This window comes from Oryzias latipes, chromosome 7 (assembly GCF_002234675.1).
Source record: "Oryzias latipes chromosome 7, ASM223467v1".
NCBI lineage: Eukaryota > Metazoa > Chordata > Actinopteri > Beloniformes > Adrianichthyidae > Oryzias > Oryzias latipes.
In genome coordinates, this window is record NC_019865.2 from 5,900,828 (window position 1) to 5,918,504 (window position 17,677).

Below are 17,677 nucleotides of genomic sequence, written 5' to 3' on the forward strand. Positions count from 1 at the left end.
CTTTCTAGAAAAAGTTTTGTTTTCTGCACATTAGTCAGGTTGCTGGCACAGTGAGATTTTCAGCGAAGTTTAAAACCAATGCATTAAGACTTGTTAAAGATTCCTGTTGGGGTGCATGAAAAGCACGAGGAACAAGTTCAGGTTTTGACAGTTCCTGTTTCTTTTAGATTTTTCATTATCGCTTTCCTTGTTTTAGGTAAAACAGTGTATCATTGTTAAGATCTGGGGTTTTTTCAAGTATCAACTTCATCTGGAATCTTTACACAACAACAACGTGCAATTCAAAACCTAATATAATTGTACATTTACGGTCTTTAAGTCTTTCTCTACCAGGCTAAAACACACAAAGCAACTAAAGTTGGTTGATGATCCTTGTTTTTATTTTCCGTGCTTGAAGCCATTTGCCTGTTCATGGCATCAGGTAAAAGACAAAGCTTGAATAAATCTGTGAGGAAACTGGATTTTCTAGAAAGGACTGTATTAAATATAGTATTACGTTGGTTCGATCCCTTTTCAGTTTCCAGCACACAGAATTAAATGAATAACGACTCAGAGACAGATACTTAGCTTTTGTGGAGGTTTTACTTCGTCCAAACACGAAGGGGACAGACTGATGAACATGGTACATTCAAAGTCCGAACCAACGAGCTCAGGGATGGGCTTTGGTATAAAAACCCTACATTTGCATATTCAGAAGATCTTCCGATGGACCTTGTGTGAAAATCACGCCCACAGGCTGTTGCAGGCTGGATACTTGAAGGTCATAAAGCTTCAAGTGTCAGATCTCTCTGATGTTCCCACAGACATTTGCCAGAGCACAAATACCAGAACACACAAAAAGTAAAAAGGGAGGATGAGGAGAAACTGTGAGGACAATAGCTTGTTTGTGCTGTCTTAGGATGCAATATAATTTTGAGATGATAATACATGCTCAGTGAATTAAGTTTAAACCATTAGTGTAATAAAAGTTAAGGGCAGTTTCTAAATATTCTTCACAAAATCTTTATGAACAACAAACAAACCTGTGATTCACTGAAGTCCTTGTCTTTTTAGTTTCTTCCACTAAACAGTCACAACCTTTCTAAACCTCTGCATCAAATTTAAGGCCATCTGGAATGAGACTGGGGACCAGCCCATAGATTCCTTCTATTGGATTTCTTTTCTCCTCTCCTGGAACTGGATCTTCAAATCAGACCATTGTCTCTCTTGCATCAAGCCCCATACCAGATCTTCCCCTGAACATCTCCGACTGTTCAAGTTTCTCAGGCTGTCGGAATTCCCTCCCTACTTCCAAATGACTAAAAAACAATATAGTGCGTGAAAATGTAGTTCCTGGATTTTAAAAACACCATCCTCACTACGTTTTGTTTTTTTAAACAGCGAATATGGTGTCACTGATTTCGCAAAGTAAAAACTTGATAAATACAAACATTTGACAATGAATATTTATGAATCCACTGGTTTTTGATGATGAAAGGTTGGATTTTTTTATTAAAACAAATCCATTAAAATTCAGGTCTTCACAAAATCTGTTAAAACACAAAGTAATTGTGGTCTATATTCACCAGACTAGTGAGCACTGATGCACAATGGTTTTTTAGCAGAGACTTCTGGGAAATTTCTAGGGGCAGTTTATTTTGAAAAGAAACACTTTTGTCTGCAAACATTCATAAACTGATCAGTATGAAATACACCGCATTGTTGCTGCAAACTCAGTTCATCAATGAAAATGAGAAATTCTTCTCAATGGACCTACCTGGATATAAACAACTCTGACATTAATAATAAAGTAATGTGTTCTTCTCCCAGTTTTCTTTGTTTCATTCAGCTTACTAAATACAATTTGTAGAAAAAGGCAGACCTTTCTAGAAAAAGTTTTGTTTTCTGCACATTAGTCAGGTTGCTGGCACAGTGAGATTTTCAGCGAAGTTTAAAACCAATGCATTAAGACTTGTTAAAGATTCCTGTTGGAGTGCATGAAAAGCACGAGGAACAAGTTCAGGTTTTGACAGTTCCTGTTTCTTTTAGATTTTTCATTATCGCTTTCCTTGTTTTAGGTAAAACAGTGTATCATTGTCAAGATCTGGGTTTTTTTCAAGTATCAACTACATCTGGAATCTTTACACAACAACAACCTGCAATTCAAAACCTAAAATAATTGTACATTTACGGTCTTTATTTCTTTCTCTACCAGGCTAAAACACACAAAGCAACTAAAGTTGGTTGATGATCCTTGTTTTTATTTTCAGTGCTTGAAGCTATTTGCCTGTTCATGGCATCAGGTAAAAGACAAAGCTTGAATAAAACTTTATGAACAACAAACAAACCTGTGTTTCACTGAAGTCCTTGTCTTTTTAGTTTCTTCCACTAAACAGTCACAACCTTTCTAAACCTCTGCATCAAATTTAAGGCCATCTGGAATGAGACTGGGGACCAGCCCATAGATTCCTTCTATTGGATTTTTTTCTCCTCTCCTGGAACTGGATCTTCAAATCAGACCATTGTCTCTCTTGCATCAAGCCCCATACCAGATCTCCCCCTGAACATCTCCAACTGTTCAAGTTTCTCAGGCTGTCGGAATTCCCTCCCTACTTCCAAATGACTAAAAAACAATATAGTGCGTGAAAATGTAGTGCCCCGGGATTTTAGAAACACCATCCTCACTACGTTTTGATTTTTTAAATAGCAAAAATATGGCGTCGCTGATTTCGCAAAGTAAAAACTTGATAAATACAAACATTTTACAATGAATATTTATGAATCCACTGGTTTTTGATGATGAAAGGTTGGATTTTTTATTAAAACAAATCCATTAAAATACAGGTCTTCACAAAATCTGTTAAAACACAAAGTAATTGTGGTCTATATTTACCAGACTAGTAGACTAGCACTGATGCACAATGGTTTTTCGAGAGACTTCTGGGAAATTTCTAGGGGCAGTTTATTTTGAAGGGGCATGTGCATTGTGGTTTGGGTGGCAGTCGAGGGCAGATGCCTCGGCGACCCAAACCCCGGTCATGGAACTTGCCTTTTGGGACATGGAACGTCACCTCTCTGGGAAGGTAGGAGCCTGAGCTGGTGCGAGAGGTTAAGAGATACCGTCTAGATATAGTCGGGCTCACCTCCACACAAAGTCTGGGCTCTGAATCTCAGTCCTTAGAGAGGGGTTGGACTCTCTACCACTCTGGAGTTGCTCAAGGTGAGAGGCGGCAGGCTGGTGGGGCTAACTCATGAGCCCCCATCTCAGCCGCCAAGTGTTGGAGTTCACCCCGGTGGACGAGAGGGTCATTTCCCTCCGCCTCCGGGTGGGGGTCAGGTCTCTAACTGTGGTTTTGGCTTATTGGCCGAACAGCAGTTTGGAGTACTGTTAGAATAAATTTGTACATACATTTTCCCATATTTACTCAGAACTTCTATACTGTTGTGTTATCATATATAATAAAATGTGTTCATTGCTTTTCTGCGAGGAACGTGATCCTGGGAATGCAGTAAATTATTTTGTATTGACCCGGCAGCAGCTGTTCACCTTAAATGTGCAAAAAATTGGCCTAATCTACAGCGGTGAACAAACGATCACAAGGGATGTTTTGATTAACTTCCTGACGAAGTCAAAAAATGTTCAGATTGGTTTCCTAACTTCTGTAAACCATATGTGTGTGTGTATGTTTTTTATCCCTTACCCTTTAGACATAAATGTCACATTTATTTATGTTAGGAAACACCCAGATTCTAATAAAGGTGGGAGCAGAGCTTTGCAAAACTCAGAGCAAACTAATGTGTTGTCTGAGTACAAGCTTTACTTTGCTCTCCACGTGAAAGGAATTCCTCGAGTCTGCGTCCTTTCTTTCGGCATACATATAATTGAGAAATGTTGGATAAGGTTTGGATCTAACATTTAATTGGTCCTTCGAGAGCCGGATATCAAGATACCTGAGACGTCCCTGTGGATCGGTGAAACTCCAGGGATTGCAAAAACTGTGGCCACAGTCAGATCCCATTTCTGGGCTGGTTTTTCTCCGGTCCCCTGGGGCTCAACGGTTGACGATATTCCTTAAATTGGGAGGAAGGACGTTGTGACGTTGTGGTGCGCAGATTGAGCAGTTAAGGTCCTGCTGAACTGTGAGTAGAAACGTGTGTCCTAAATTTATTGGCCTGGACGGCGGGGTCCATTAAAACCTGTATTTATTGGCTTGGACAGTTTATTAGAATGAACCCTGAGAATTCTAGACTCTATCAGGTACTGTGGTATTTTTCTGATTGGATTGGAAGATTGTCAGATGGGAGTCCTGACTGTCAGATGTGTTTCCTGGCAGAATTATACTTCGCAACCTAAGGATTAATATGCAGTTGTCAGAGGTGTTTCCTGACTGGTAAAAGTGATTGGCAAAATGTCAGATACGTTTCCTGACTGGTTAAATTAATTACTAAAAGACCTTCATTTTATTTTTATTTTTATCTTCAGACAAGCGCAAGTGTTGTGCGACTGGCAGATTGGTGTGAATGAAGTGCACCGCTGTGAATGTGTGAATGAGAAGCGAATGACTGGCGGTGTTGTTTGATTGAATCATAATCAAGAGTATTTAAAAATTGTTATCAGAAATAACTGAACATGGGAAAAGGACAAAGCAAAGAAGGTAATGTGAATAGGAGGAAAACAGGGAAACATGAATGTTAATACTAGTTATAAAAGATTCATTTCAATGAAATGGCTTATTTTGTTTATGTGTAAGGTGCCAAATTTGTTGTGTTATGTTTTTTTTTTGTTTTGGTTTTGAGAAAACTGTTAAAAGGTTTTGTCTGCGTCTTGATTGTCTGTGTTTAAACAAACCTGTTGTGGTTTAGAGTGTGACTTGTGTTGTTTAAATAGGGAAAAGTGAATTAAGAATTAAAAGACTAGAAAAGGAAAAGCAGTTGAGTTTTCACAAAAAAGAGGATTGTGATGGTAGCCAGTCATGTTGTAGATGACAAAGAGATGTGATTGGAAAGTGTGTAGAAATATTACATTACCTACAGGAACTTTGGAAGGCTATATAAATTATGCCCTCCACACTGAGAAAGTAACCAAAGAAAAACAAAGGGGGGTTAAATACCCACAGTTACAGCATTCCACAGGACAGGAGAAATGTTTTAATTGTGAGCAGGAAAAAGGCAAGGGCAAAGGTCACATGGCCAGGGACTGTCCTGAAACCTGATGGCTATTATGGGAGGAGCAACCAGGCATGACCGACCAGTGGTGTAAGTAAGCTTGTGATTCTACTGAATTAGTGTTGAACTATCAGGATTTGCTTAGCCTCAGAGTTGTTAGACCAATGATTACATTACTGGTAAATGGAAAGGAAATAACTTTTTTGTGGAATACAGGAGCTTGTAGAACCACGTTGAGAGAACATATTTCCAGTTGTACAGTAAAACCAAAATCAGTAACAGTGTGTTCAGCAGATGGAGAGAGAATTCATGTGGCAGAAACAGAACCTGTATGGATTGTGGATCATGAAGGCCACAGTTGCCAGTTGTCAGTGTTGCAATACTCAGACTGCCCAATAAATCTGCTGGGACGTGATGGAATATTAAAATGAAATTTGGCTCTTGTTCCAGATGAAAGGGACACCAAAATAAAACTCATTAGCCTTCCTTAAACACTTAGCTGCAGAGGACCACAAAGTGAGTAAAAGCAAGCTGCAGCTATGTAAAAAGCAGGTCAAAATATATAGGACACAGTCTTAGTGCTGGAGGATGCACTATTCTTGAGGACAGAAAAACAGCGATTCAGCAGTCCCCAAAACCCATAGCAAAAAGGCAAATGATGTCATTTCCCAGATTGACAAATTATTGTCGTAGTTGGGTGCCAAATTATGTTAAAATAACTGCACCTCTTTAGAAAGAGAAAGAGTTCTCCCTAACAATAGATGGAAGAAGCAGACACCGCTTTTTGTAAAAATTACATAATTTTCACAAGCAAGCATGGCTTTGGCACTGCCAGAGTATAGCATGGTGTTTGTACAACTTAGAGGACTGCAAAGGTCATTTCATGACCTCAGTTTTAGTTCAGCATCATGGAGCCAAAATGCAAAAAGTGGCTTATCTTTTGTCAAAGTTAGATAATGTAGCATGTGCATTACCTCACAATGTGAGAGCCGTCATTGCAGCATCAATAGCTGTAGAGGCTAGTGCAGCTATAGTGTTATTTCATCTTTTAACACTTAAAGTGCCACATGACATTTCAGCTTTGTTGTGCGCTACACCCCTCATGTATGGCAACACTGTCACAGCCACATTTAAAAATCAAACGATGTACAACATTAAATCCTGCTACTCTTTTGCCACTTCCTGACGATGGTGTTCAACACGACAGCCAGGAACTAGCAGAACAAATGGCTAAAAGCAGAAGAAACTTAAAAGATCAAGCCTTATAAAGAGCAAAAGTGCTTTTTGGAGATGTTTCATCACATAAAGATGAAATGAGAAAGAACTCTCACTGAATATGCTGTAGTTACACAAAATAAAATACAGCAATTAAAGCGCAAGCACTTCTCTCTCATTTTTCAGCACAGGCTGCTGAATTAGTGACACTGAAAGATGCTGTAAGCTGATGAACATAAAGATGTTATTGTTTACATCATTATTTATATTGACAGCCACTGTGATATGGTGCCGCTGTCAGACTCCTCCCCCTCTCCCCTCCACTTGGCTGCTTCTCCATCCCAGCTGCTGCCACTTACTTCATCACCTCTTCTGCCTTCATAAGGAGCCTCTGGATCACCAGTCTTCGCCAGTCCGTTGCCCCTGATGGTGCATAGTTGGTCCTCTCGTCTCGTTCATGGTGTTCTGTCTCGTTAAGCCCTTGGCTAATTTCTGTCTCTGCTCATCTCCAGGAATCCTTTGTCACAAGTGGTCGCCTGCGTCAACTTCTGTCTGGAACCTTCCCTCCGTTCGCTCCCGCTGGTCCCACCTCGAGCCTCTGCCGTCTTCTGCCATCTCTCGGACCCCCTCCGACGTCAACTCCTTCCGACTGTCTGCAGAAAGATCCAACAGTGACGCCACTCGAGTTCGATCTTCACTCTCTGGGAACCCTAGATCCTGCCCACGGCTTTCTGTCTGTTCTCTATTAAAACCTCTTACCTGCCACGCTCGTCCTCCTCTGTGTTTCTTCCGGGTTCCAGCGTCTGGGTCGACAAGTGTTCTGTAGCCATGACACACTGAATGCCTTGCAACGGTACACATTTTTGCCCAGTACTGGCATAAAAGGGGGAAGGTAAACTGTGCGGGTAAACCTGTTACACATGCTAAACTATTACAAGAATTACTACAAGTAGTCTAATTACCAAAGACATTGGCAATCTGCAAATGTGCAGTACACACCATAGGAAAAGACCCGGTTACGTTGGGCAATGCATTTGCAGACAAAGTAGCAAAAGAAGATTAGCAACAAATATCTGTGATGACAATGGGAAAAAAATAAAAAATAAAAACTTAATAGACAATAATACTCTGTGTGAAACAGAAGTACATGCACCAGAAAATGAAAAAACTTTAATAGGAGAAGCACGGTGCAATATAGAACAGTGAGATCTATGTATGACCAAAAGGTAAACAAATACTACCACGAAATTTATATAATTGGGTAGCACAATTGACCCATGGGGTAAACCATGTGTCAACTGGGGGGAATGATTGGACTAGTGAATAATTATTATACAACAAAATTATTACTAAAATTTTTTTCTACAAAATTCCTACTAAAAAACAAAATTGGGCACAATGCACAAGGGAATCTGAGGCCTTGAAGAGGGCAATTACCGAAATCTCAGCATCCGTTCCAGGTGATACACATGGATGTTATAGAATTTTTTTTTTTTTTGTTTTTGTTTTTTTTTACTTGTCCTGTCCAACAGCTAGGCAGGCAGATGAGAGCTGAGGGCCTCTTGTGTTGGACATATTTTACTTTAACAAGAGGGGTTATTAATCTAATTAATCTACAGACAAACCAAAGGTATGACTGAATAAACCCCTTTTGTAATTGAGGCCAAACTTTATTCATTTCAACCATGATTGAAAATCTTTGGTGTTGTTTTTTTTTTTTTTTTTTTTTTTTAACTTGTCCTGTCCAACAGCTGGGCAGACAGATGAGAGCTGAGGGCCTCTTGTGTTGGACATATTTTACTTTAACAAGAGGGGTTATTAATCTTCAGACAAACCAAAGGTATGTCTGAATAAACCCCTTTTATTCAGACCCCTTTCCGGTCCAACACCAAAAATCTTTGGTGTTGGACCGGACGGAAAAGGAAAGAGGGGAAGAAGAGAGAGGGACGATAGAGAGAGGGGGGGTAGGGGGTGATAATAGGATGGGAAGGGGGATAAGACCATGAAGCAGCATAAAGCAACAAGTTTACTGGTTGTTCATCATTATGGTAAGGTTCAAATGTAGTACAAAAAGGGCGGAGCCTGTCCACACACACACTCAAATGTTATAAACACACCTGCTAGCTGCAAAAAATGTCCACCTGTCGACATGTATACAAAACAGATAGTGTTCACACGCATACTTATGCCTTAAAACCAACTAGTGTGAAAAAAAAAAAAAAAAAAAAAAAAAAAAAGAAAATCTTTGGTGTTGGACCGGACGGAAAAGGAAAGAAGGGAAGAAGAGGGAGGGATGTCGGGGGGGGGGGGGGGGGGGGGGGTGATAGTGAGAGGGGGGGTAAGACCATGAAGCAGCAGAGAGCAGACAGGTTTACTGGTTGTTTATCATTACGGTACGGTTCAAATGTAGTACAAAAAGGGCGGGGCCTGTTCACACACACTCAAATATTATCAACACACCTGCTAGCTGCAAAAATGTCCACATGTCAACATGTACACAAAACAGATAGTGTTCACGAACGCCTACCTATGCCTTTAAACCTACTAGTATGAAATCTTTCATTCATTCAATCATTCAAACTATAAGTGCAAAGGTGAGCTAACACCTGTGCTCAAGTGAGTGTTTATGTTCTTCTAAAATGGATGGTGGAATGTGAAAAGAAGGAGGAGGAGCGCCCAGCCACCCCCACACCCAGACCCCCGCCGCAGCAGCAGCGGCAGCCGGAATTCCCCCAACGCCACACGGGAACAGGCAGGGAACAACCGCCCCCCGTGCGACCAAGACCGCCACCCAGGCCAGGGCCAGCAGGACCGCCACAAGGCCCCCAGAGCCAGAGAGCAGGGAGGCGCGGAGGGAAAGAGAGCGCCGCCCCAGCCCAGCCAGGAAAGCAGCCCCCCCGCCGCGCCGGAAGAGCCCAACGCAGGGCCCCACCGGAGAAGGACGCCCACAGCCCCAGACGAGCACCCCACCACCACCCAGGAGTTCCGGGCATCCCCCCGCCCCAACCCCAGGTACGAGCCAGGACCCCCCAAGGGAGACCCGCTCCGCACTCCAGGCAGCCACCCACCCGGCCCACGGTTGGTCCAGGTAGGAGCAAGGCAGGGGCCCGCCGCCCCCGCCCAGGAGGGGGGAACCCCGGGGAAAAAAGGGTGGCCCACAAGGGGTGTTATAAATATGGCCCGACCAGGCTCGGCCATGTTGGAAGTTTGGTGGGGCCCAGCGCTCAGGGGCAACGACCAGGACCCACCCCCCAGGGACACGAACACCCCCGGCTCAGGTGTAATATGAACCCTCCCACCGTGCGGAGAGAGCACCGCCGGGCCCAGGGAGCCGGCACCCAAGGGACACGGCCGCCATCCCCAAGGGGCCCGCACCCCCCCACCAGGGAAGGGGTAGGGGACAGATGGACCCAGGTCCCACCTTCCTTGTAAAATGTGTGTGCGCGTATGTGTGTTTGAGAGGGTGTTTGTGTGCATGTGTGTGTGTTTATGTTGGAATGTATATATTGAAGGGGGAGGGGTGTGTGTAATAAGGGGGGTGCAGTTAAAATTGGTGAGTAGGGCACTAAGGGGACATCTCCTGATTACTCACAGTGATGTCCCCTCACCCTCCCCACCAAGGGGCCCTAAATGTCTAAGGTGCGGTTAAAATTGGCGGGTAGGGTGCCAGGAGGACATCTACTGCTTGATTGCAGTGATGTCCAAGCACCCCCCCTACCAAGGACCCTACATGTCTAAGGTGCAAATAAAACCGAAAGAGGGGGGGCCCACTCCATACGGCAACCATAGGAGGGGGGCCACTGCCAAGTAGCCCCCCCCCAAGGCGCATCGCAGGCTAGACCCCCCACCCCCTCACCCTAATATGAGGTTATATGAGGAAGGGGGTAAGTTGGGGACAGCTGGTAGACTGTCCCCCGGTGGTCAAACAGCCGTCCCCCAGTCCCCCCCCAGCAGAGGGGCCAGGGCCACCAAGCCCAGGGGCCCCACCCCCGGAGGCGCCGACACCCCAGGCCCGGCACCACCCATCCCACACGGAGAGAGAGGAACCAGAAAGCGTCGCCCCCCCCGGAGCAAGCCCAGGCCCCCACCCCCAGACGCCGGCCCTAGAGGAGCTCTGGTCAGGCCTCGACGGGACCGAGGAGGCCAACCGGCCGAGGCAACCACTGATTGCCTCAGCGGAGATCCCGACCCGCTAGCCCCCCTGACCCGTACCAATAATGGGCCCCCCTCCCCCCCAGAACGCCCCCCCCCCACAGGACAGGGCCGACAAGCCCCCCACCCCACCCCAGACCCCGCAGCCGAAGCGGGTGACACCCAGAGCGACCGGGGGCCCCGAGAGGGTTGTCCCGTCCCAGAGCCAGGGAAGGGGCCGATCCCAGCCCCAGGTGCAGATGGGCAGCCCCCCCGGCGCCGCTGCCCCCCCCCCCCCCCCCCCCCCCCCCCCCGAGCACGGCCCCCCGCCAACCCCCCCCAGCACAGGCAAAGGGACCACCCCCCCAAGCCAAGCCAGACCACCACCCCACCCCCCCACCATGCACCCCCACACCCAAGCCCAGAGGACCACGCAGCGCCCCAGCCCGCCCCACCCAGGCACCGGACCCGACCCCCCGACCAACGGAGCCTCCCACCGCCCCCGCCAGGCACCGGAAGCCCCGACCCCCACCCCAAATCACGGCAGAAGGGCAAGGAGCAGCGACAACCAAGCCCCCCACCCCCTAAGTCATGGAGTCAACCACAGGAGACCAGAGAGACTGAATTCTTTCAAAGTTACTTGAGCTTTGGGCTGACATCTTTTCCAAGCTTATATGATCAAACAGCAGATTTCTGTGTTGACTTATGTTTATATTTTTCTTGTTTTTCCAATTTATTAAAATAGTTTTTTTGGCAATACAAAGAGTTATGAAAATGATTGATGCTAATCCTCCTTTTACATCGATGGCACTCATGTCACCAAGCACACAAAGTGACGGTGAAGCTGTGATTGAAACCTTAAGCCAGACTGATAGATCGGCACATACCTGCTGCCAGAAAGCCTGGACAGGAGTGCAGAACCACAGTGCGTGCATGTAGCTGTCGGGTAGATTATTATCACAGTGCTCGCAAATGTCTGAGTTACTGAGACCCATCTTGAACATCCTCTGTCCAGTGTAGTAAATTCTGTGAAGAGTTTTGAGATGGATTAGCTGCAGATTTGGACTTTTTGTCAGTTTAAAGGTGTTTAGACAGAGTTCTGACCAGAAGCTTTCATCAGTGCTGATGCTCAAATCTGCATCCCATTTTTTTGTTGGAAGGGCAATATTGTTATCTAAATTACATAAAAGTTTGTATATTTTGGAGAGAGTTCTATTCATTGAAAAATTAATCAGAGTGGTAACTACATCTGGTAGCTTTAAATCGTCGTCTTTAAATTTATACTTTTTAGTAATACTTGATTTAAGTTGCTGATATTCCAAGAAGTTATTTATTCCATATTTGTCTTGAAGTTCCTGGGGAGTTATGAATCTTCTATCAGTAATTACGTGCTCTAGTTGTTTTATTCCCCCTGCTTGCCAAGCTGGGAAGTGAATCATTTTTTTGTTAATAAGGATGTCCGGGTTGTTCCAGATGGGTGTCATTTTGCACGGTTGAATTGATGATTTTGATATTTTGAGAAATTCCCACCAGGCTGTTAAGGTGGCATTTATATTAATGCTTTTGAAACAATCCTGTTTTTTAACTGTTTGGCTAATAAATGGTAGCTGTGACAGGTTGATCTTCCCACATAACGCCTGTTCCAAGTCTAACCATGAGTTGGTTTCTGGATTATTTTTTAACCATTTTAAGATATATTGTAATCTATTTGCAAGAAAGTATTTGTGGAAGTTAGGTAATTCTAATCCTCCACAGCTTTTTGCAGATTTTAAAGTTTTTAGACTAATTCTTGCAGGTTTTTTGTTCCATAGAAAGCTTGATATGGATGAGTCTAATGTTTTGAACCATTTTAATGGCGGTTGTGTGGGAATCATTGAGAAGAGATAATTAACCTTGGGTAAAATTTTCATTTTAACCGTGGCTACCTTGCCCATAAGGGACAGAGGCAGGTTGGTCCAGCGTGTTAGATCGTCCTGTATGCTTTTCAGTAATGGGGTGTGGTTTAGCTGCACCAGTTCTGATAGTTTGGGGGAAAAGTAGATACCCAGATATTTGATATTTCCTGTTTTAACTGGAATTGTGAGTCTTTGTTCCATATTCCTGTTGAGTGGTAATAAAACAGACTTATTCCAATTAATGGAATAGTCTGATATGGAGGAGAATTCATTTATGATCATTGCTGTTTCATTTACAGAATGTAAATTCCTTAAAAACAGTAATATGTCATCCGCATAAAGACTAATTTTATGATGGCTGTGTTATGGCTGATGTTATAGAATTAAATCAGAGCGAAGGAAAGAAATTTGGTTTGGCCATCATAAATGCTTTTTCTAAATGGGTTGAACTTTTTCTAACTAAATATCTAAATGCATAAGTGGTAAAAGCTTTTGCAAAGACATAATGCCGCAATATGGTATTTCTGAAAGAATCAACAGCGATAATGGGTCTCAATTTGTAAACATAATGATAAAAAATATTGGAATGATGTTTTACATAGATCTGATAAATCCCTGTGTTAAGGATTAGTTGAACGAATGAATGGAACCATTAAAAACGGATTAAAGAACTGTATGGATGAAACATAAAGACCATGGATGAAATGTAAAATGCCTACAAGTACAACGGGATTAAGACCATATGAGACCCTTTTTGGAAGACCGTATAGGCTTCCTCAGTTTAAAAATGTGTAGGAGACAAATGAAGAAATAAATTGGCAGACCACATAAAGTGGCTGCTAGAAAAAACAAAAACAATTACCTGGAAAAACTAATGATTCTATGTCTCAGCAGGAAAGCTTTTTGGTCAAGCCTGGTGACTGGGTGTTGATACGGAGTGAGAAAAGAAACACTGGCACTCCTAAGTGGGAAGGTCCCTTCCAGGTGCTGCTGACCACTCAAACTGCTGTGAATATAGCTGAAAGGTCTACCTGGATACACCTGACCCACTGTAAGATGGTTATCTTAAATAAAGACTCCAGAGAGGACGGTGAGCAAAAGTCTGATAGTAGGGTGTACTCAGACATTTAGGGTCTGGGTAGACATGAAAGTCAGTGAAGCCGTCGACATCCCATCCTCGCTTAGATTGGAGACTTATCTTTAGTCTAGATCAGGGGTGCTCACACTTTTTCATATATATATATATATTATTAATAAATGTTTGTTAGTTATGTTTATTAGTCACATGTTTATTTGAACATTATTGTTTATGTACTGATGATTAAAAACAACACAGTGAGATTACAAAAAAGATACTTTTGTAGTAACAGATGAGGCGTTTTATTACAAAGACAGAAAGCAGCAACCATCGTATGTCATGCTCTGTTGTAAACCGTGCAATAGGGGGAGCATCATGGCTTTTCAAAGGCGCTGCTGGCCTCGTATGAAGCACGCGCCACGTCAAAAACAGCTTCCTTAATGAGCTCGTATTTATCGGGCGAGAACTGCAGAGCTGATAGCAGGAGGAGACAAGTGGCGCGGCTTTAATAAACACTGTGGTTGTCCGTAGCGATCTTCTGCCGGGAACTTGACGTGCCGCGGGGAGAGTTTGCGCTCAGTGAATTTAAACACGTGTCTGCAGTGACGTATGTATCAGAGAATGTCCGATTGGCCGTTCTGCATGTCAATCAAGTCCCGTACTTCTCGGTGAGGATTTTGATTGGCTGGTGGATTTTTAAGAAGTACTTTTTTCTTTTCTGGTCCGCGATCTCCCTCTTGTCCTTGAAGATCGACCGGTGGATCGCGATCGACATAATGAGCACCCCTGGTCTAGATGGTTTTTTAATTGTATGAAATGTTTTGTTTATGTTGTTGTCAATGCTGTTACATTGAATTTGATTTGAAAGTATCTGCAGGGTCCGGAACAGGGAGGAGTTAATTCTACCTGTGACATTGATAAGATTAATGTATGTTGTAACTACGTTTACTCATAAATGTTAATCCTTACCTAAATGATTCACTGAATGCTCGCCAAACCAAGTCAATACATTTGGAAAATTGAATTTGCAATTCTGGTAAATAGTACAACTACTGTTATTGTGTACTAATTCATAAACTAGCTGCTCAGAAATGTGACTGGAAACGTTGCAGTTGTTGTTACTTGTGACTGTGTATATTCCATGACAGTTGGAAGGTTTGGTTAATTACCTGTCTAGTGTTTATCCTCACAGATGCAATCCTACATAAAAGCAGGAATGCCATAGCAGTATCACGAGGAGTGTCAGACGAATATAAACTGGTAAATCAGGTTGCAGCTGGGTCTGAATCCTTTCTCTGTTGGTGGTGTACGATGGACAAAAGCGTGGACGGAATCCATTGACATCCATTACAACGTCCAAGAAATTTGGTAACTGGACACAGATGGGGTTTTAGGCTGTAAACGTACAGCTGTCACCGACCTCACTCATGGCATTTCAGAACTGAATTGTACTGGACATGTTGGCTGAAAAGGGAGGCGTCTGCACCACGTTCTGAGAGCAGTGAATCACGTTCCTCCTCAACAACACCACTGCAGATGGCAGTCTGACTAAGGCAGTAGAGGGTCTTCGCACCCTGAATGGTAAGATGAAGGAACACACTGGTATGGACACCACTGTGTGGGACTCCTGGATTAATGCCTTTGGGAAATAAATAACTTTGATGTCTTTGTTGCTAGTGTCTTTAACAGAATTTGCAGCAAAATTGACCTTGTATGGATGCTGTTGTATTCCTTGTCTACGTTCTTTGTTCACTCGTGTCATTACCGCAGCGATCTCTCTAATGGAGGCCAAAATGGCCAACTCTACCCACTATTAGTGTCGCAAAAGGCAGAGGAGGAATCAGATGATAAAAACTTGATTCCTCATTGTCTGATCTATTTCTTCATTCCAGCTGAAAATCCCAGTGAAGTGGCTGAACTACAAACGAACAAACGATGTGAGATGTTGAGTCAATATGTGATAAAACAGGAGGGAATTGTTAGGATAAATTTGTACAACATTATCCCATATTTACTCAGAACTTCTGTACTGTTGTGTTATCATATATAATAAAATGTGTTCATTGCTTTTCTGCGAGGAACGTGATCCTGGGAATGCAGTAAATGATTTTGTATTGACCCGGCAGCAGCTGTTCACCTTAAATGTGCAATAAATCGGCCTAATCTACAGCGGTGAACTGACGATCACAAGGGATGTTTTGATTAACTTCCTGACGATGTCAAGAAATGTTCAGATTGGTTTCTTAACTTCTGTAAACCATATGTGTGTGTATGTTTTTATCCCTTACCCTTTAGACATAAATGTCACATGTTGTATGTTAGGAAACACCCAGATTCCAATAAAGGTGGGAGCAGAGCTTTGCAAAACTCAGAGCAAACTAATGTGTTGTCTGAGCACAAGCTTTACTTTGCTCTCCACGTGAAAGAAATTCCTCGAGTCCGCGTCCTTTCTTTCGGCATAAATATAATTGATCTTTTCACTTGTATGCAGATGACAGCCAGATCTACAGCGGGGAAAATAAGTATTGAACACATCAACATTTCTCTCAAAAAACATATTTCTAATCGAACTATTGACATGAAATTTTCACCAGATATCGGCATCAACCCAAGTAATGCACACATAGAAATAAATCCAAACATTTATGTCCATAAATGAAGTTATGTGTAATAAAGTGAAATGGCACAGGGAATAAATATTGAACATGCTTACTTTATTTAATACTTAGTGCAAAAACCTTTGTTGGTGATTACAGCCTCAAGACACCTCCTATATGGAGAAACCAGTCGATTACATTGCTCAGGTGTGATTTTGGCCCATTCATCCACACAAACTGCCTTCAAATCTTCAAGGTTCCGGGGGTCTCTTCTGCGAACCCGGATCTTCAGTTCTTTCCAAAGATTTTCAATTGGATTCAAGTCTGATGATTGACTGGGCCATTCTAGCAGCTTTATTTTCTTTTTCTTCAACCAGTTGAGTGTTACCTTGGCTGTGTGCTTGGGATCGTTGTCTTGCTGAAAGATCCACCCTCTTTTCATCTTCAGCAGCCTGGCAGATGACATCATATTCTGATCAAGAATGTCTCCATACTTTTCTCCAGTCATTATTCCTTCAATGATATGAAGTCTACCAGTACCACATGCTGAAAAACAGCCCTACGCCATGATGCTCCCACCTCCAAACTTGACTGTTGGTATGGTGTTTTGGGGGTGATGTGCAGTGCAATTTTTCCTCCAAACATGTTGTGTCTTATGACATCCGAAGAGTTCAATTTTGGTCTCATCTGACCAGAGTATCTTCTCCCAGAATGTCATGGGTTTATCCAAATGTTGTGTCGCAAACTCCAAACGAGCTTCAACATGCTTCTTCTTCAAAAATGGAGTCTTGCATGGTGTGCATGCATGGAGGCCATGGCGGTTGAGTGCATTACTTATTGTTTACTTTGAAACAACGGTACCTGCTGATTCCAGGTCTTTCTGAAGCTCTCCACGAGTGGTCCTGGGCTGTTGGAGAACCCTTCTGATGATTGTTCTGACTCCTCTTTCTGAAATCTTGCGAGGAGCACCTGGCCGTGGCAGGTTTATGCTAATGCCGTGTTCTTTCCACTTCCGGATGATGGCCCCAATGGTACTCACTGGAACTTTCAGAAGTTTAGAAATGCGCCTGTAACCAATGCCTTCAGTGTGTTTTGCAACAATAATGTTGCGTAGGTCTTTAGACAGCTCTTTGCTTTTACCCATCATGCAATGCTTCTTGTCTGACACCTTGCTGGTGAAAAACCTTTTTAAAAGGCATCAATCAGGACTATACCAGCTGACATTACTTTGCACTAATAGGGGGCAGGTTAACCTTCTGAATACTGACAAACTCCAGCTGCTTTCTTGGCTTGCCAGACCTTTTTACCCCTCCTTTTCTTCATGTGTTAAATACTTATTCCCTGTGCCATTTCACGTTATTACACATAACTTCATTTATGGACATAAATGTTTGGATTTCTTTCTATGTGTGCATTACTTGGGTTGATGCCGACATCTGGTGAAAATTTCGTGTCAATAGCTCGATTAGAAATATGTTTTTTGAGAGAAATGTTTATTTGTTCACTACTTATTTTCCCCGCTGTATCTGCCCTTAAAAAAGAAGGATGATCTCTCCATGAAGCAGCTCCTGTCATGTCTTCAGGACATTAAGGACTGATTGGCCCTTAGCTTTCTG

At 43.1% G+C, this 17,677-nt stretch overlaps 1 long non-coding RNA gene across 1 annotated transcript; it reads left to right on the forward strand.

The window, feature by feature from the left end:
• The first annotated feature begins 6,642 nt into the window (after positions 1 to 6,642).
• LOC110014217 lies at positions 6,643 to 7,125 on the forward strand. The gene is made up of 2 exons (XR_002289341.2): positions 6,643 to 6,789; positions 6,873 to 7,125. It is a non-coding gene; the product is annotated as an uncharacterized LOC110014217 (long non-coding RNA).
• The last annotated feature ends 10,552 nt before the right edge of the window (positions 7,126 to 17,677 follow it).